We start from the raw sequence: 20,857 nt of genomic DNA, 5'->3' as shown, positions 1-20,857 counted from the left end.
AACACAAGAAGGCAAGTTTTTCTAAATATTCAAAGTAAAATGTGGCTTGCAAAGACAACTAATAGAACACAGATGTGCCTTGTTTTACGTAATCACTTTACACTGAAAAGTTGAAGTTTGTATTTTTGTAATTCAAAGAATATATTTAAATGAATGTTAACTCTATAATTGTAACATTAATTTTCCGAAAATGTGTGGCTGTTTACAAAGCCCTTTGGAAACAGATTTGCCATAAAACATATAGTTGAAAGAAGCAGCTCATCTGTCTGTCGTGTGTGTGTGCGTGTGCATGGTGTGTGTGCATGCATGTGTGTGTAGGGAGAGAGGAAGGGGGAGGGAAAGAGAATGAGCTCCAATCTTCGGTCTCCTCCCAGTAGGCTGAAAAACTGAAAATCTAATATTTAATTACACAGACTTCTTTCATTCCACTTCATTTTTAGGAAACAATGACAAAAATATTATCAGAGAAGAGTTCTGGGGATAATAAAACTGCAGGACAGCTCTCTGAGCTTTTGATGTCCTTACTTGTAGCAGTGTACAATAAGAAACTGGAATATAAGACCTCAACAAAGAAAAATGTTTGTAACTTATTTTATTGCACTTACTATTTTGTTTAGAAGCTGTTCAAAAACAAAAGACAAAAACACTCCTTCAAAAATTAACATTAATAGAAAGAGGTACAAGAAAATAAAAACAGGCACTAGATTGATTTTTGGTAAAGTATTCCCATATGGGTACATGAAAAAGTATTTTAATGAATAAAAATGAAATTGATACTGAAATTAGTAGAATAAAGGAGTTATAACTTAAGTTGCCCCATGCCAATCACCTCAAAATGTTAACTTTCAGCCTGTGATATTCATTATATGATAAATGATGTTTGAATTAGGTAACTTTGATAAAACTTCATACCTTCACTCCACCAATATAATTTATACATCGTGCTACAAATACCACCTTTAACCATAAGGGATCTTGTTCCTGAATATGAACATTCTAACTAAAAACAAGGAACAAGAAATTGGTGCTTGTTACAAGGGTTTCCTAACTCAGCGCCCACTTGATACTGAATTGAAAAGCAAACTATTCTTTTTTTTTTTTTAAATAGCTGCTTCCTTCATTTAAATTCACAGAAAAGAAAAGGAGATTTTAAAAATATTAAATTTGTTTTAAATTTGTACATTCTACTGGTTGAATAGTTGAGTTTTATTTTTGTTTTTTAAAGAGTAATAACTCCAACTATTAGAAATGTCCTAAGAGTATTTAGGTTTGGCCTTAGTGGCAATCTCTAAATGTGAAAGAGGGAAATTATCTCCTCCCTGGAGCTCATTCCTACCTGTTTGGTGTTCCACTTTTGTTTCTATAAAAGTAGAATCATTCTTTTTAACATAGAAAGCCTAATCTCTTCTTGTCTTCTCTGAGTGAGGCCAAAATCTTGAAAATCAAGTGTGTGCATAAAGCGAGGTTAGAAGATCATAGGGCATAATTAGAGAAAAGTTTCAGTGACATTATTTGGTTGTGAAAAATATTTATCTTGTAGCTTATTGAAGGGTATATGCTTCCAAATAAACTGAAAGATTTGATATACCTCTTAGTTACTCCCCTAGGTTAGTTAAAAATTGGGAGGGAAGTTCTGGTTCAGCACATAATAATGGGAGAATATATAATATATGCCATTCAGTTTGATATTGAATGAACAATATTGCATTTTTACTTAGTGACCACACTCATAGCAAGAGCATTGAAGTAAAAAGAAACCAGCTTCTGATGCTATCTGTGAGATTATCATGCTGTGCGCCTTTGTAGCAAGTCATTTGACTTCTTTCGGACTTCCTTTATTCCTCTTTGACTAAATGGCTACTGAGTTCTCTTATAGTTCTAAAATCCAATGAGCTGAGACTTCCAATTTGCTCATTCGTGTTCTCTGGTCTTGAATTTTGTTAGCATTATTAAATAGTTTACCTCATTATTCCCTGCAGAGGACCAAGGATCCCTTTTGGAAAAAGGAGTTATGGTAATTTTATAATGGCACTCCTTTAAAAAGGTAAAAAACAGCTAAGTAAAACATAGCATTTGGTGTAACTAAATATTTCGTAGAGCTTCAAACATTACAATTGAGCTACTGTTTCCACACATTTTCTTTTCTTTTTTTTTTTTTTTAAAGATTTTATTTATTTACTTGACAGAGAAAGAGACAGCCAGCGAGAGAGGGAACACAAGCAGGGGGAGTGGGAGAGGAAGAAGCAGGCTCCCAGCGGAGGAGCCTGATGTGGGGCTCGATCCCAGGACTCTGGGATCATGTCCTGAGCCGAAGGCAGACGCTTAACAACTGAGCCACCCAGGCGCCCCCTTCCACACATTTTCTGCTCTGGTCGTGGCTTGCTCAGGGTAAGATAGCTATTTCTCAGGAGACGTGATCATTGAGGCTAGAACCAAGAAGCCCTTTTTTGATAGGTCACACTGCCTGTGTTTGAACTTGGCCTTGTCACTTACTTGTAACCTTGGGTACTTAGCCTCTTGGAACTTCAGGTCTTTCCTGTGTGCAATGGGTGCAGTGACCCTTGTAAAGCTGCCCTGAGATTAAATGAGGTGGCTTATGGAAGACACAGACGAGAGCTTTAGCATATATTAGTATCAGTAAATTTTCACCAATTCATGCCTTTCAGAATAAACATCCTTTGATCTGAACTTCTGTACCAGTAATTGTCCACATCCCACAATCTGTCACTTAATTTCATGCTGCCACTCGTTGTCACTTGCGTGGTAGATTGGGTTTGAAATGAATGAATTCCATAGTTTTCTCTTTTTTCCAGAAGAATTGAAGAGAACTAAAAGTAATCTTGATGTGTCCTAGACCTTTATCTATCTGTTGGTTTGTTTATACATGGAGAATTTATTTTCAAATACATTTTCTGTAGGGTTCAGAAAGTTGTCATTTACAAACCACTCTCCCGAGGAGTCAGGTTGTCCCCCTTTGGATGAGGAAATGCCACAGGGAAGGCCAAAATCTGATCTCAGGAAAGGGCAGGCCAGTTTTTGTTCTCCCAAACACTGAAGAGGTTAGTTTGTGACCAAATGATGCAAATACATTAAATTGTTGCAGATGTTCCATTCTCGATCAATTTCTGACCAGTAACATATTGAAACTTAAAATCGTGTCAAAGAGGGTAGAATGATCGTGTTGAATAGTTTATCTTTTGTTATATTGACTTATCTTTGTCCTCTTAAAAGTATAAGGATGTGTCTTTCTTGTGAGCAAAGCTTCATGTTTATAGTTACAGTCTTTTTTCTCTTCCTGATGCTGTTTAGACAATTGGTCTCCAAATTTACTTGCCAATACTTCAGATGCTCTTTAGGATCTAATTACCATCTCATGTTTTCCACATGTGTTCCTTACACTTCATAATCATGGTGCTCACTTACATAAATTAAATGCAAAAAGCAATCCCTTATCTCCAGGCTTAGTAGACTTTTTTTTTTCCCTCATGCTGCTGGAGCCTATCTTTGAGCTCAGTCATTCTGCATATGATATCAATCTCTTAATTGGAATTGCCCTAAAAATCCCCAGAATATTCTCAATAATATGAAAATTCGTGGCTGTCTTCACAAGCCAGAGGACATTTAACAGATATAAACCATGTTTTGGAGTGGAAATTTATAAGAATTCTTATTAAATACCAAATCTTCATTCTGAGAGAAAATCTTTTTCCAAATTTTGTTATTAAAAAGAGAGATTTTCACCTTGCCCAGATAAATAGACATTACTGTTTCCAGAGGTAGTAAGAGGGGGTAAACTGAATGATCTACACAGATCTCTTCGAATTTAAAAATTGTGTGATTTCTGAGTTCCTAGATACTAAGAAGGTACCGATGTTGCCACACAAATGCAAAGCTAAAATTTTTACTAGCCAGTGTTAGAGGAAAAATTGAAATTGAAAAGGATGGTATTCTACATCTTGTAGTCTGGAGCTATTACTCTGGGTGCATAAATTTGTAAACCATAAATTACACTGCACCTTATTACTGCACACATGAAAAGTGCAGTGGATTTCAATAGCGCACACTATGTTATTTATAATCCATTATACTCATAAGTAATTGAATTCAAAGCATAATTTTTAAAAAGAAATTAATCCTACTTGCTTGTAGTCACATTAACCTAGAGCATAAACACCTAGATTTATTGGCAGTAGGAGATTTGGTGCCTCCATCTGTTTGGAACAACTGCAGACTTAGGCATCAATGAAGACAACTTGGAATTTGAGCGTTGCAACCCTCCCACTCCCCAAAAAAAGTGTTCGCTGTATAGAATCATGTCCTTACAGAATTGAAATCCATCTCTCAGCTATAATTCAACCGGCTTATGAGGACCTACTTAGAATGGCTATGTTTTTAATCTGGTTTTCTGCAATGCTTTTCCTCCCTTTCCCCCTTCTGGTCTCCTTGGCCTCCTTTCAGTTCTTCATGCATGCCCCGTACCCTCGCACTCTTCCCGCTCCCCTGCCATCGTCACCGCCACAGGACTTTTGCACATCCTCCCTCTCTGCTTTGTCTGGTACATTCCTACTCATCCTTCTAATGTCAGTTCAGTAGCCACCTCCTTAAGGAAGCTTTCTGTGACCCTGTAATTAGGTCAAATCCTCTTATTCTAATATACGTCTTAGCACTGGTGATGATTGTGATTTGACATTTATTATTTGCGATTCCTTAATACTATCTGTCTCTTCCCCTGGACTATACTATCTGAGAGGAGACAGTGCCAGGTTCTGTTGACCATTTTATTCCCAGGGCCCGGCCAGCATGTATTATGTGCTCAGTGAATATGCACAGAATCAAACAGTGAATGAGTGGCAGGGAATGTAAAGAGCATCAGTAGCTTTTTAAAAACCAGTGTCCTTTATACAAATTCATGAAGGTAATGAAGCTATGAAGAGGAAATAAGCTAAAGGGACAAAAGGAAACGAGAGGAGGGCAGATAATAGAAGGTGACTTAGTGAAAGGCCAAGAGGGTAGTGATAGTAGTAACAACAGAAACAGCCACAAGAGGTCTAAAGTTCTAAGAAATTATATGGAGGAAGTCAGTATATGAGCGAACAAACCTGCACATTTCCGGTAATCATGAGGAAAGCATTGGGCCGTGCATGTTAAGGCACGTTCATCAAAGTGACTTGTGGGAATATGTAGTCAGAGTCTCAAAGTAAGTTCAACAACAAAATGGCGTCTCAGGTAATGAAGTGCAGTCAGCTCGTGTACTGGCCGGTTGTATGAGCTATTCTAAAATAGGTGTGGGTATGTTTAAATATGGACAAGTAAATGGCAAAGTTTAAACTTGATGCAGATTTGAAGAAGATGAACATAACCCTTGCATTTATCATGTAATATCAACGTATATTCTTGCTATAAGAAACTTACAGAGAGGGAAAGAACTCAGGATTTGAAATTTGATGTTGTGATGTCAGATCCTCAAATCCTCAGGCTGAACAGCCAACCTTCTTTTTCCATTAGCTGAGTTTTCTTAGCCGTAGGACAGGAACTCTCTCGCAAACCTATAAATCCTGTTTCCTCCAACTCTCTTACCATGGTCGTAGGAATTTCACTTACACCTGTGAAGGGTGAAGTCAGTTCTTCCAGCACATGATGCTGCCCACTGATAGCAAGAAAATGAGAAGTATTGGATTTAATCCCCTTCCACCCACCTCCTTTTTTTCCCCTCCTCTGTGCTGTCTTGGCTTTTTGTCATTTAACCTCTCTGAACTTAAGTATCCTCCGGGACATTCAATGAAATATTGCCTCTTAAAGTGCTTTGTAAATTTGGTATCATTTTGTAACTTTTATTGTACCACTGAGTCTTTAAAAACAGGCAGCGAAAGTTTTGTCTGATTAGAAGTAGCTTCAGGTTACAGAGCACTGATATAGTTGATTCTCGAGGAAAAGATCAGAGGGTGTCTCAATATTTAAGCCAATACTCACTGAAAAGATAAAAGGCTTTATTAGCAAATATAATGGCTACACAGGCTGATTTACATTCACAGGGTGAATCTGTTCTTTCTAATCTAGACACAGCACTAAGTAACCAGATTGTGCTTCTTTGTTAGCAAGTGAACAATTACCAGTCTTCCAATTTTACCTCCCTCTCTCATCCTTTGCATTCCTACACAGTGACCTACTTCAGAGGCTCAATGTGTCTCTGTCATTAAGGCCTGGGTCCTTGTCATTAAGGAGTGGCTCAAGGACACAACCACAGAACCATGGGACACATAGGAGCTATACTCCTACCATTGCTTATTCATCTTTTGTCCATTCACCAATATGTTGAGAATGGACTCCATTCTGCATATGGGATAGTTACTGGAATGTGGAGAAGAGAAAGAAGAAGGGGAGGTTGTAGTGTTAATAGCTCCCTCCAAAGAAGTGTTTACTTTCATTAAAAAATAAAAGCCTGTATGGGCGCCTGGGTAGCTCAGTCAGTTAAGTGTCTGACCTCAGCTCAGGTCATGATCTCAGAGTCCTGGGATGGAGCCCCAAGTTGGGCTCCCACCTCAGTGGGGAGTCCGCTTGTCCCTCTGCCTCTCCCCCCACTCATGCGCCCTCCCTCTCGCTCTCTCTCAAATAAATAAATTCTTAAAAAAAATAAAATAAAAGCCCTTATAATCCTAACTCATTTACATATCTTTGGCTTGTTGGGATTGCTAGCTGAGGGTAATTTATACTGTATGCTTACCTCTTACAGTCTAAGTTGCCGCTTTTCATTTTACAAAATATGTAGGAATGTAATTACATGGGAAATTACTTAATATCTTATCACAGATTCCTTGTAATTCTAAGCAGCCGTTTCATCTTTTCAGATTATATCATCAGATTATCTATCTGTTTATTTCTGGGTTTTTTTCTTAGCAGATGGGATGGGGAGAGATGAGAGTGAGGAGGAGTCAGCTCCAGCACGGGGCTCCGTGGGGGAGGTGGTTTTCAGTGGAGCATGAGCCATTAAAGTAACAGTAAGCCCTTGCTCCATTGTGTGTATTCTCTAGATGAGAAGCTTGTGTTCTCACCAACGCTGAAGCATTTGAGGAAAGAGGGAAAGGACAAGTGGTGTCACTTCCTGAAATCACACTTATTTATTAAAAGAAACAATAATCCCAGCAGCTCCTTCACTCCCATTTTCACGGGGCATCTGCAGATAAAGTAAGATGGAGAGACACGGAAAGTGCTACCTTTGTAGAAATGTTGGAAGGGGATTTAGAGGCCATTCTGTCTTTCAGCCGCAACCAAATAAATTACATTGGATTAAAATAGTGCAGGTCATTTGGAGAAACACAGCCCAAGGACCTTTACATTTCTAAGGCAGCCCAAATTTCAAATTAATCCCTTCTTTTTGCCTTGCTTTAGAAAGATGGCTAAGATTAAACTTAGAAAGAAAGGATTTAATTTCAGTTTTACAAAGACTTTTTCAATAGTTTCAAAAATATATGTTTCTCTTTGAATAAAAAGCCTTTGCAAAAAAGTTGATCTGCGAATGCATATTAAAAAGCAGCCTGCCATAGAGATGAGCTGTGAACCTGTGAACTGCACAGAGGCTATAAAATGCCAGAGCTCGGTCTCGAGGGAGTTGACATTATTCATTAAACTCCTCTGTAGTTTGAATACCAGTGACTGTCTCAGCCCAGGTTCAGAGTGAAGAGAAAAAGGAATAGAAGACACCTCTACACCTTCACCAAGTTCGGTGAAGGGTAAGAAGATAGAGGGGAAGCCTGATTATTGGCAGATAAAGAAGGAAACTTCAGAGAATTTTGTATCTACTCAAAAAACAAGAAAGGAGAATTAAAGTTAAATATAGTATGTGCCTCTCCTTTGATCCTTTTAACATCTCCCAAATCAAACGATTTCTTGCTTTCATATTGACATTCGTCACTGTGCCCTTACTCTAAGTCTTTAGCTTTACAAACTCGGAGTATACGATTACCTGTAATTCATAGACGGTCCCGGTTCATTTGATAATATTATATGTCCATTTTGTATGTAGCACACTTTGTGGATGACAGAAATACAGACAAGAGCCTGCTTCCTTATGAAGTAGACTTGCTGGCTTAAAAGGGAAGACAAACAGTCAGGAAGCATTAATACGTTAGTAGAGAGTAGTGTGTTTTTGTGCCAAGCTGGTGTAAAGGCCAGTATGTATAGCATGAGAGGGAAAACAGTGTGGACCAAGGTGGTTAGGGAAGGTTCTCAGGACCAGCTGAACCCTGGCAAAGCTCCTTCCTTGCTTGGTTGGGAATTAAGATTGGAACTGATGGGGGGAATTGGGGAAGGGCAGCAGAGGCAAAATCTGAGGGCAGAAATAAACACGGGCTGTGGAGAAGAATGCTCGTGAAAGGGGCCCACCTTTGGAGCCCACAGACTACCATGGGAATGCTCATTCAGATTTTTACATGCCATATGATCCTGCAGAAGTTTCTAAACCCTTCCTGAGTTCCTGTTTGAGTGGTATGCTGGAGCCAAGATTGTTAAATATTCAGGACTTTTGTGAGCTGCTTGTCAAGGCTTGGTAGCTTGAACCAACTACAGTAGGAGAATATACCCCATGGAAATTAACAAGCCCAACAAATCCAGGCTCTTTTTTGTAAAGCTGGCTTACGAATACCACTGCCCTGATTCCTTAATTACGCAAGAATTATAGATCTGCTTATGCGTACTGCTGTGTAGGATACAGGTAACGTGTAAGATGTCCAGCACGGTTAGAATCAACGCAGATGACGCTCAAGAGATGACAGCTACAGGTTTGAATGTAATATCGTGAAGCGATTGGTCTCATCAGAGGAGCGGCAGGATGTGGAGTTGAGCAGGCAGGCTGAGCCAGCCAGGGGACAGTGGTCCTTCACCACCTCAGCATTCCGATGTGATTCTTCATCACTCATTTTTACCACAAAACAACTTCACTTTTATTCTTTAGGAGGAAAAGTTGAGCTCTTCTCACTATGTGAATCCATAAATGACATTAAAGTCTTCCCTAACAGACAATTGGCTTATGATTACTTCTGAGCTATGGAGGGCTTGTAAGATCCTTAAACAATGTTTAGAGAGCACTTAGGAAGGACCATTAGAGTATGTAGCGTCACATCAACTGTCAACATTTCTTTTACTGAAGGGGACAGAAACGTTTTTTGTTACTAGGTTTGCCTCAACTGTTTAGCTTATAGTATAATCTGATGTAACAACTGATGAATAATTATCTCTGTTAGTATACAAAACTAATTTTAAGATTACTTTGTGATTATTAACCTATATCTAAAGAATGAGCAGCTTTTCTCCTGTCGGGATCTCCTCCCATCTGTGACCCGGCCATGTCAAATTTCTATTCCTTAAATTTAAGACACTTGGTTTGGTTTGCTATACTCTGTAAGAATACAACTACCTGTAATGAATCTAGTGGGGTTTTTTTCACTGTTCACATGACAAAAATCTGAAGAATTAATGATTGGTCTCTGTTTCGTTTTTGTTTTTCCAACATCATGGTGGACAAAGAACTCTCTTCATTTCATTTCTGTTGTTATAACTACATTCTGCTTTTCTTTCCCCTTTCCAAGCCCTCCTGGCAAAAGAAGGTATAGTTCAGATTGTTGGAATCTAGAATGAAAATGTTTTATCTACCCAGATAATCCCTTCGGTTATATTTGTTATAGACGGCTAATTCCACTAAAAGCAAAAGTTTCCCATGGATAGTATAGCAGTTTCCAAAGAGAGTGTTGCTGGTTCACTTTTTTGAGTGTTTTCACGTTTGAGTGCTTTCAAGTTTTAGTAAAATATTTTATTTGAAAATATTTTAACTTAGCCCAGTGCAAGTGAAATTCTATAAATGTATTTGGACTAAAAAATCTAATTTTCACGTAAAGCAAGAGAAAGTTCCAATGACTTGCAGTTCCTTGGTCTCGTTATATAATTGTGTTCCAAAGCTACCGTGGGGGCTCCCGCCTGCAAAATATGCCTAACCTATTCTTGAAAGACCTTTCTTGCCATCACAGATGCCAGCACCAAATGCCAGACAGAATTGGCACCTACAAAATCGCTGTCATTACTCATTAGCAGGCATCAAAATGTCCTAATAATACTTTTTGCCACTATCCAATCCTGTGGAGACATCAATTACACGTGTCTTACTTGCCAAGTCATGTGATCAGCTTTCACTATGCTGGATAAAGCCAAGTGAGACCATCCGGGTAGATTGGATAAAGAAACACCTTGAAGGGTTTGGCTGTGGAAAGAGAAATTCTTTCCATCCATATTACTGCAGTGGAATTCAGAATTCTAGAAAACCCTGTGTGTTCTTGCTACCATATGGCTGTCTGTTGCTCAGTTGCCCTACTTAGAGAACTTTTGAGTATTTAGTGGAAGGCATATTCCTACTCAGAAAATAACCAACATATTAAGACTTCTTTATGGTTTCAGTGACCTAGGTATAGACTTTCTGAATAAATAAGACCTGAATTTTATGGGGCCAGATTGGATACCTGAAGCTAGGTAGATGAAACAGGCTTCGTTAATTCATTGTCCAAGGGATTATTTCTTTCCCTTTGTATAATTCTTTAAATCGAGCTGGCTGAGGCAACGTGAAAGAGAAGAGAGTAATCTAAACTTCTGGAGAGAGAAGATCAGTAATGGAGACTGCCCTGCCTTCTCGCAAAGCAGCAGCTCTGAGAGAGGAGCGTGGAACCGCACTTTTATTAGATGCCCTTGGGAAGGCAGGTCGGAGCGTTCAGACAGCACTACTCGCTTCCTAGTCACTAGTGGGAATATCCACTGCCCTGTGATTCCTGCACCAACTGGGGAGACCTGAGCCATTCTGAAAACCTCCTCTCGTCTCGGCTGGCCATGTGGCCAATGAGCCACGAGGCCAGTCACCCAGAGGATGCGGCAGTGGAACAGAGCCTGGGAGAGGAAGCCGAATCAGTGATGGGTGACGGAAGGGCAGTGATTGCAGATGAGTCCTTATCTCATCTGTGCTGCATCCACTGCTTAGGACATGCTTTCCACCATTACCGGGTGAGATGCAGCATCCGGTCTGTGCTGCAGCTTTCGCTCTGCCTCAGTGCCCTTGCTATTGTGCCACTGCATGGAGGTCATTCTCACGAAGCTCATTTCTACAGCCTAAACTAAGTGTGGGCGCTAGCATGTGTCTTAGAAATAAAAATAATGATACAGAATGATTCACTGGGCAGAAATGATGTGGAAGACAAATATTATTGAGAAGCAATGGAAATGCTATTTGCAATCACAGAAGACTTTATTAATAGAAAACATTGCCCCATACCGCCTACACGTATAGGTTAGATGTTGAAAGAACTCACACATAGTAAAAGGATATTTGTTTAAAGCCCAAGTCCCACTTTCGCTATATAAAAATTTCTAAGGAATTTTGAATCAGGATTCAATTTGCATTCAGCCACTACTTTTTTCTTCTTATCATCACCCTAAGCTTCCCACATACCACCTGTCTTAAGATGAGATAAATGAACACGAGGCCCTAAACTCTACCACAGGTGGTACCTCAGCCGAGGAATGGATTCACTTTGATGCTTGATTAGCATCAATTTCATGTGTGGTAATAAAAAAAAACCAAAAAACAAATTTAATCTGCACAAACTGTAATTTTCATGCTGGGATCATTTAGATTCCAGCAGTCTCTGTATTGATTGGGTTCAAGAAAACTCTTTTCATTGTGCTTTTTTAATGAGGATGCCCAGTGGAAAATCATACTTGAGTCTTGGGGAACTTCTTGCTTTTCAAAAGTGCATTAGATAGAATTTCAGTGGTTGGGAAGATGGGCTTGCTATCTGTAGACTTACAGAACATTAAGAACAGATATACAAAGTTTGAGGAAGAGTAGGGTAGTAGCTATTTTGAAATACTTGCTGATACACTAGTGTGTTAAGATTAGAGACGACACCTAAAAAAGATAAGTAGATGCCCTGGAATGTTGCCTTTTTATAGTCTTCTTATCAGAATATCTGCAGCCACCCCATTTTCCTGAATTTTCTCCCAATTCTCTTTTCCAATATGTGGCTGCCTGCCACTTTTCAACCAAAGAAGGAAGACTTTAGACAGGGATGATGGGCAGAGAGACTACAGAGGTGGCTGTTCTGCGATGTGGCCCTGACAAGTTGATTATATATTAGAAAATGTGGCGGAGAAGCCACATCCCAGTTTCTGACATTAGTCTCTGCGGATGTTCATCACCTGACAGCAGCTGCTCTGGGAGCAAGTTAGGGAGCCTCTGAGAAACACAGAGGTAACACTCACGTGCTCATGGGTGCGTACGAATGCAGACGCCTCCAAGGAGTCTCAGCACCAATTAATTACAATCACCCCATTCTGTAGAGACAACATAAAACCATTTTAAAACACTCTGAAACTTCATAAAGAGGGCACCTTTATTTTAAAATTTGTAGTTCATATCTGTGATATAGTAATACAAATATAGTAAATACAAATACAAAAAAGCATACACCATATGTATAATAGGTAAACTATTACCTTACGAATCAGAAAGGCCCATGTTCAAGGCACCTTTGGTTAGTGGAAATATGTCCTTTGCTACCCTATTTTGGATCTGATTAAATATGCATCACACACACACACACACACACACACACGTACACACACACGTACACACACACACACACACACACACACCCCGAAGCAAACTCCAGCAATTGATCAGAGGCTGACGTTGTACAAGCTAACTTTTTTGACTTGGTTGCTCGTTCATAAAATACTAATGCAATATACAGTTCCCACACAGACTTTCCTCTTCTCCACAAAGTATGGCGACCCAAATGCTGCAAAGCTCGCTGTGGGCTCCTGGCTCAGAAACAGTTCTCTCAGCACTCTCCTGACATTATTAATGGCCCTGATGTACAAACCCAGAATAAAATAGAATTAAAATCCAAAGTTAATTTCAAGCTCCATTAGAAATTAAAGGTGTCGGGAAAGAAATCAATATTTGCCCAATGCAAAATGACTAAATTCAAAGCAATTAATTCTATTATTTTGTAACTTCTAAAAACTATAAAAGACCTCAAACTATAAAATGTTGCCATGCTCACACATACACAATATGTGACTAAAAATAATGTCAATGATTTCTAGAAGCAACATGCAAAAATCTATTTTATTACTTTGTAGCCATACCATGTAGTATACACACTAAAATGTGTGTCTTAAAATAGAGCCAATTATTCTGTATAATCCGTGGCTATTTCCAGCAATTACCAACACTCAGTTGTAAATCTGGGAGGATTTAAGGGACAGAAAACAATGCAAAAGAGCAAAGAGATTTATTTAAATGGAATAGATGTATCCATTTCCTTAATTTTACTTTCTCTTTGTTCCAGTTTCTTTTTAAGTATTGCTGTAGATTAACAAACAAATGAGCCTAAAACACTGTAGTTCTAACTAGTATAAAGTATTTTGAAACCTTAGTGTTGTAGGTCATAAAAGAAATTAAAGTAACAGTCATTAAAAAACTTTCATGTCAGAGGGGCTCCTGGGTGGCTCAGTCGGTTAACCGTCTGCCTTTGGCTCAGGTCATGATCCCAGGGTCCTGGGATCCAGTCCCTCATCAGGCTCCTTGCTCAGCAGGAAGCCTGCTTCTCCTTCTCCCTCTGCTCCTCCCCCTGGTCCTGCTCACTCTCTCCTACTCTCTCTTTCTCTCAAATAAATAAGTAAAATTTTAAAAAAACTTTTTAATATCAGAATCACTGCCATTTCTTCCCTGCCACGCCTTTTGGGGTAAGTCTGAGTTAACAAATGGACCTTTGCATGTCTTGAAAAATCAGAGTCAAATGGATCTGAATCAGACCTTATTCCCTCCCCATGTTGAGAAGAAGCCTCATGAGAACTGGCTCAGGCATCAGTTACCATTTCAGCATCTGGGGTGAACATCTATATAAGATAATATGGGACAAATCATTGCTTTGTTTAGGAAACATCATAAGGCTTCTGATTAAATCTTACTCTTTTTGGGATCAATCAACAGTCAATGTGATTAAGGCTTAATAGCAATAGACACACAGCCAGGCACTGGGGATGTTCCACAAGAGAGAACGGAGCAGTCATTGACAATAGCCTCATTCTTCCAATGGCTAATATTCAACTCCTTGACTTTCGTAAATGTTACCGTTTTTTTTTTTTTTTTTTAAGATTTTGTTTATTCAACAGAGATAGAGACAGCCAGCGAGAGAGGGAACACAAGCAGGGGGAGTGGGAGAGGAAGAAACAGGCTCCCAGCGGAGGAGCCTGATGTGGGGCTCGATCCCATAACACCGGGATCACGCCCTGAGCCGAAGGCAGACACCTAACCGCTGTGCCACCCAGGCTCCCCATGTAAATGTTATCTTTTTAAAAACTCTGTGAGATGTACTTTTTTAAAGGCATGACTTGTCTAAACAAGTGATAGAGAGTTCGGTGTTGGGAGGTGAGCTTCCTGGCCCACCAGCCCCTATTCTGTCTCTGTTGTTGCTCTTCAGGGTTGCCCACTAGCTAGAACAGAAACAAAGGTGTCAGACCAAACTCCCCTCTTGTTCAGCATTTCCTTCCTTCCCATGACATTTCGAAAGAGAGAGGATGCTGGAGTAAGACAGATGGGGTGCCAGCCCCACGCCTGTTACTTCCCGTGTGTGTGTGTGTGTGTGTGTGTGTGTGTGTGTGGTCCAGGGTGATGACTTAACCTCCCTGATCCTCGCTTTCCTCTCTTGTGTAAGAAAAAGAATAATACTTACCTGACAAGGTTTCTTTTTTCTTTTATCTTTTAAGAATTTAAAATGTAGGCAAAGCAGATGTTCATTATGAGGGATATCATGGGCCCACAACTGTAGTCACCATTGGTGTGATCGTGGAGCTCCGCTCCCCGGGTGTCCTTCTCACTCTTCTATAAGACCTGCTCTCAGGAGAGCACCGGGTATCTGTCCAGTGCTCTCAGGTGAACATAAGTCAAATAAGAGAAAGGAAGCAATAAAACGTCAGAAATTAGAATGCGGAGCTGTGGGGGGTGCTGGTAGGAATGGAGTGACAAGTGTTTAAGAACTAGGACTCTTTCTGAACATTTCTTGTAAATGCATCCAAATAGTGTGAAGATGCTCTCTCCTCCTGATGCTGGTGGACCTCTCAACATGGCTGCCATCTTCCCCTTTGAATCTGTTCTCATCAGTGACCTCCACATTGGCCAGTTGATTTTAGTTTATTTAAATGGGGTGTCTGTTTTTGATATCACTTGCTTTCTCCTTACTGCAGTTTTCTTTGTTTTCTCTGGCTCAACTACTTCTTTGTTTTGGTTCAGTTTGATTGACGCCTTTGTTTCTAGTCTGTGTCGTGCCTCACTCTTAAAGGATGGTGCTCCCTAGCTTTGTCCTCAGGCTTCTCTTCTCACTTACATACTACCCCTGAGTGCCTCGAACCGTGTCTTCAGTTTCCATTTATACGGTGAAAATTCCTTCATCTTGTATTGCTAATCCAGAACATTCTGCTGGATCCATTAAACTGTGACCAGCACACAGTAGGGATTTAATAAATATTTGTTGAATGTGTGAACATCTCGGTATCCTACATGTTATATCCATTTCCTCATTCCACCCTGCCTCGCTCTCCCCCCTGTAATACCGATGCACGTAAATGATCCCTTACAAACCCAGTCACTGAAGCAGCAGTCAAAAACCCCCGCATCTGACCGGTCCCCAAGTTCAGCATGTTCTACCTCTGGGATATCATTTGTGTCCCACCTTCCTCTTGGGGGCTACGTCTGAGCCTGGGCTCTCCTCACATCTGAGTAACTGCAGAGACCTTCCCATTCCTGGTTTTAGAACCTTCAGTTTATCCTCTATGTATCTGCTAAACTGAAATTTCAAAAGAGAGAATCTGATGCCATCACTTACGAGGTTAAAACTTTTCAATAATTCTTCAAACCTGTTTATAAAAAATTTGAGTAAGTTACCATCACAGAGTGTTACATGATCTAGTTTCTGTCTGTCTCCCTATTATTCCCTGCATCTCTCTGCCTTTTCTCCAAGCACTTGGAGCACCTTAGAATGTTCTGCACAAGCCTCTGCAGAGAAAGCAGTTCCTCCTCTTCCTCTTCTGGTTAATTAACTTCCACACGTTCTTCACTACTCTGCTGAAGTTTCATTTATTATTGGAGGGGGCATTCTGTCATCCTGAGTCTGATTTAGGACTTCACCCTCTGTGCTCCCACACCATGCTGTACATACGCTATCAAAAAAATAGTAACACAGAGTCACTGGATATTTGCTTCTTGATTTAAAACAAAACAAAACAAAAACCCCACAAGGTCTTCTTTGACTTCTTATACCAAATCAAAGGACAGGACTAATGCAGTAGACACCCAGCAATGCTTGTTATATGATGAATGAGAATTCCATGCATGCCTAAACGGACACTCCCAAGACTACTTATTGGTGGGATGTTTGCCTGAAGGAAAGCAGTGGGCTTGTGCTACACTTTCAGTCTTCTCTTTCCGTGTCTCTTCCCTTTGTTATGCTTTTCCTTTCTAATCTACATCGGATGATATCAGTGTGTTGGGAAATCTTTGGCAGGAGTGGGATTCAGTCACGGGTCATTTTCCCCATCAGTTATACTGTAAGCTAGTTTTGTATCTACTTGTGAAAAGAAAAACGAGGTTCCCAGTTACAGAAATTTTTCGTCAGAAAAACCTCCTGGTCCTTGCTTTCTTCCTTGTAAAGTTAGCCTTTAATATAAAGTTTAATCCTTTCATGCTGCCTAGAATGTGTTCAGAGATTTTCTCTGCAGATTGTTTCATCTGGCAGTTAATTCCTGGGTAACTTCTGGGAACTGAAGGGAAGAAGCATCTGAGCTGCTGTCACTGAACTCAGAGACTACCAGTCAGTCCATCAGTTCTGTGGATATCTGGGTTTTGTTTTTTCTCCAAACCAATGATTCTTAAATTTTAGTTTGAAAATTATCTGAGTAAATCTATAAAGTACAGTTTTCAAGGCACCATTCCAAGAGTTTCTGATTCATAAGATCTGTGATAGGCTCAGGGAATCTGCATTTTAACAAGCTTGACTGGAAGATTCTAGAACATTCTAATAAGATGGCAATTTCAGGGGTCAGTGAATATTCCCTTTCATTCTCTCCATCCAACCAGAAGATGGAGCCTCCCTGAGGTTCTGCTTACTCTAACTCTTTCCTTCCCTTGACTCCATATTCACCAGATTCTGGGAGATAAAAGCCATTATCCAGTGTGGTCTTACAGAGTGAACTCACCATCTGTTCCACCTCAGCCTCACAGTATCATTTCAGTCACTAGCCACACGGGCTCTCCATTACCTTGTGATCCAAGAGTTTAGTCACCTCATCCTCACCAGGACACAGGACATGGCCAAGAAGCAGGCCACTGCAGGGTACACTGCCAACAGACTTCAGAAGGAAAGGGAGTCCTGGAATCCTCATACCCCAGCCATGGGATGGTGGATGCATGAGGATGAGGAGAGTTTACATTTTGAAGCATTCATTCCAAAATCTTTGTTTTAACATTGAACGTATGTTTGAAATAACCACAAGAAAAAATAAAATGTTCTCCCAAGGTGAAATTACGACAGATGTCAATGCAGAAGAGAGAAAAATCTCCAAAAGTTTGATTTAAAAATGACATCCATAGATTTTGAATCATTACTAATTCATAATCCCTAAGCAATCCAACAATTTGTATGCATTTACAGAAGATGCATTAGATGGAATACATGATCTCTGTTAATGTTTGTAAATTTTGTTTTATCACAGCACTTCATTTCCAACATGTTTAAATTTCCTAAGTGTTCCTGTAACATGCTCACAGCTTACAAAATAATAACAAGAGAGGAGGCATTGTCTCCCATTGCGAATCCAGACAAATAGATGGTGAGCTGCTTTGGCTGTGCATACAGACGACTCCAGTCCTTTCTAGTCTTTCACCCCTCTGGCTACCTTTTTCATGTCAGTAACAAAAGGTGGTACATTTAGTACATCCTGAATACCAATCTGGCACTTCTTTGAACCCTACCCAGCACTTTCTCCTTTTATTCTGATCTTCATACACTATTTAAAGAGTGATACCAGTACCAAGAATTCAGAGAGTAATGATTTCCCTCTTTAATTCTACGTTTAAGAAAGGAGTTCTTTCTTCCTCAAGCTGGTTCCTTTTTTTAATGAAAAAGCTAATTATCCTTTAAAGCAACATTTTTTTTGCATTTTGTAATAAAACTAGGAAGTAATTTAGTAACTTTCTAATAGTAAGTTAATGAGTTTTATCCAAGAGCTAGTATCATGTGGTGCATATTTTTTATGTGTACATAATGTTTCTAAACTAAGCCCAGTTGATTTTTTTTTTTTTTTACTTTTATCAGCAAGAAAGAGAGGCTAAAAACAGACTCATAGCTCTCCAATGTGCTTAATAGGAATATTTAACAGCATCCAAACACACTCGGTCACTGTGCACGTGGAAAGCTGTTTGCCACAAAATGACAAGGATCAGACACAAATCACTATGTTAGGTATCAGAAAACCTTGTATTTCTTATGTTCCCGCTGTGCTGGTTGTCCTTGTGCTGGTTGTCCTAACCTATTTTCGTGACCCTTGCATGACCGAAGAATGCTAGTAGGTAGGTCCTGCTGTAGGTATGTAAACCTACCTAAAAGTTTGTTTCTTTGCTTGTCTTTAATCACACCCCGTAGCTTCATGAGGTAGGTAATCACCTTGTCAAAGCATTATAATGGACTGTATTATATTGTAGGAATCTTGACATGAAAGATACAAGTGGGCACATTTTTGAGGGAAGAAATAGCGAGTTGGATGAGGAAAATGATAGGCAGTGGATACCACCTAATGTCCATTATGTCCTAAAACATAGAGCCTATCTGCTGCCATTGCCATGCCCAGAGATCTCAAACAGGTGCACATGTATGTAGCATCAAAATGTCCACACTCCATTTGTAGATGTGATCTTTTGAGATGGGGTTTTCTGGAACTACCAGCGACCACATTTTTTGAAAGAGAGAATTCTGAAATATTTTTTTACAGATCTAACCTTCAGCATGAAATATTCACATCAGCAATGTAAGAAATAGCATCTATGTAGATCCAGAGTTCATACGACCCCCTATGTTACAGTTTTGTCTATTAGTTGAACTAGCTGCAGGATAGATCAGAGTTTCAGATCTATCCCAGAGTCTGGGCATATTCAACTTTAATATTTTTCCTATAACTAAATTTAAAAACTCAAAGCAGGAAGAAAACTTTCATAATACCAAAAAGAGAAATGTTGTATATTAGCTTACTTAAATTTGTTAACCATTAGGAAAGTTAAGATTTTTTTTTCTTTTTTAAAGAATCTTAAATTGAATTTAAATCAGGGTACACCCTTACTCTCCAGAGGCCAATATTTTCAACTTGAATATGACCTTTGGCCAACAATTCCATTTCTGAAATTGTACAGCAAGGAAGTAAGTAGACATATGTACAAAGATTTACATATAATCATCTCAACATAGTTTTGGATAATAAGAAATGGGAGTAAATTTTAATATCCATCAATAGGAATATAGTAAAATAAATGATGATATAATGACATCCTGGGAAACCCCGAACGTCACAAAGCAGTGCCATATTGTTTGACAGAGAAAACATAAAAATCCTACTCTATACCACATACGAAATGAAACTAAAATCAGAACTCATAGTTTAAAAATACACATACATAGGGGTGCCTGGGTGGCTCAGTTGTTAAGCGTCTGCCTTCAGTCCAGGGCGTGATCCCGGGATCCTGGGATCAAGCCCCACATCGGGCTCCCTGCTCCTCTGGGAGCCTGCTTCGTCCTCTCCCACTCCCCCTGCTGTGTTCCCTCTCTCACTGACTGTGTCTCTCTCTGTCAAATAAATAAATAAAATCTTTAAAAAAAATACACATACATAAAGTACAATAAAATATCCAGTGATTTTTACCAGATGGTGGGGTTATGAGTCATTTTAATACTCTTTTTTTTTGTATTTTATGTTTTGTCTTAGTTGTATTTAAATAAACAAACTATTTTTGTAATAAATGAAGAACATTTCCACTTTTTAAATCTTATGGTAAAGAGAAATAAAATAGAAATAAAAAAGACCAAGTATTAAGTCCCTAATTGTATTTGAAATATCTATTTATTTGTACAAATACCTAAATGGATTGTGAACTCCTCAAGGAAAGAGACTGTGTTAATTGTCTTTTTCTCCCTGCAGGGCTCTGCAAAAGGGAGAATAGTAGATGCGTGATAAATATGTTTCGAATAAATGTGTAGCCTCAGTTAAGTAGCTTTCCCTCTCCGAGGCTCATTTTTCTCATCCACAAAATAAACATAAGGTTGTCTACCCACCTCACTGGGGACTGCTGTGAGGCCCAAACTAGACAATACATGTTGCCTATAAAGCACTCCATGCATGCAAAGCAACATTAGTTTTAACCACAGTGGTTACACTAACAGCCACGATGAAGCAAGTTGTGCCTTCCCCCCCAGGGACGGCTCAGGGCAAGATCGTGAGGCCCCCAGAAGGTACCAGCTGCCCACCTGGGCCTGCCTTCTTCACTGTAAGGTTGCCCCTTTTCCTCTGTGCCACGTGTCTTCTTGCTTATCTCCGGCTCTCATCCGGATTTAATCTCGTGACAACTGGAACTCAGGTTTTAATTTGCTCCTACTGGGATTTGCATTCTCACCAGAGAGAAGAAATTAGCAGCCAAGACAATGTCCAGTCATGGGTTTTTCTGTTTTGGGAGACCCCCCAACTCCACCAGGCTTGCTAGCCCTTGTGCGAAGGCCACCCA

The 20,857-nt window shown here is 39.6% G+C and overlaps 1 protein-coding gene across 1 annotated transcript in view; it reads left to right on the top strand.

Annotated features, from left to right (window-relative positions):
• Window positions 1–20,857, top strand: part of CNTNAP2 (contactin associated protein 2) — a 1,324,851-nt gene that overhangs the window by 595,865 nt on the left and 708,129 nt on the right. The gene's annotated exons all lie outside the window — the stretch shown is intronic.

The sequence above is a fragment of the Ursus maritimus genome, unplaced genomic scaffold, assembly GCF_017311325.1.
Source record: "Ursus maritimus isolate PB19 unplaced genomic scaffold, ASM1731132v1 scaffold_3, whole genome shotgun sequence".
In the NCBI taxonomy this organism is placed as follows: domain Eukaryota; kingdom Metazoa; phylum Chordata; class Mammalia; order Carnivora; family Ursidae; genus Ursus; species Ursus maritimus.
The sequence above is the reverse complement of the archived record's forward strand: the minus strand, read 5'-3'. Positions and strand labels throughout refer to the sequence as shown.